The following is a 306-nucleotide window of genomic DNA, read 5'->3' as shown; positions in this document are numbered from 1 at the left end:
GACACAGCCACGCACCCGCACATACCCACCCCCCACCTGCAGACGAAGAGTAACGGCCCATTGAACACACACTCACCGACAAAATGTTTAATATCCATTTACAGTCCCCCATTTGCCGGTTGCCAGATGTGCTTTTTTTAATCCGGTTATACGAGTTTCTTAAAGGAAAAAAAAAACATAACTGCACCTTGTTAGGGGGGTCTGGATCACGTCATGGCCAGGCGCTGTTGCTCTCGGGATGGTCTAGCGCGGATGCTGGGCCCGGACCGAACGAGGGAATCTGCCTCCGTCTACGAGCTCCTTTCA

Source organism: Penaeus monodon, chromosome 24 (genome assembly GCF_015228065.2).
Source record: "Penaeus monodon isolate SGIC_2016 chromosome 24, NSTDA_Pmon_1, whole genome shotgun sequence".
Taxonomy (NCBI): domain Eukaryota; kingdom Metazoa; phylum Arthropoda; class Malacostraca; order Decapoda; family Penaeidae; genus Penaeus; species Penaeus monodon.
This window is presented reverse-complemented; position numbering follows the sequence as displayed.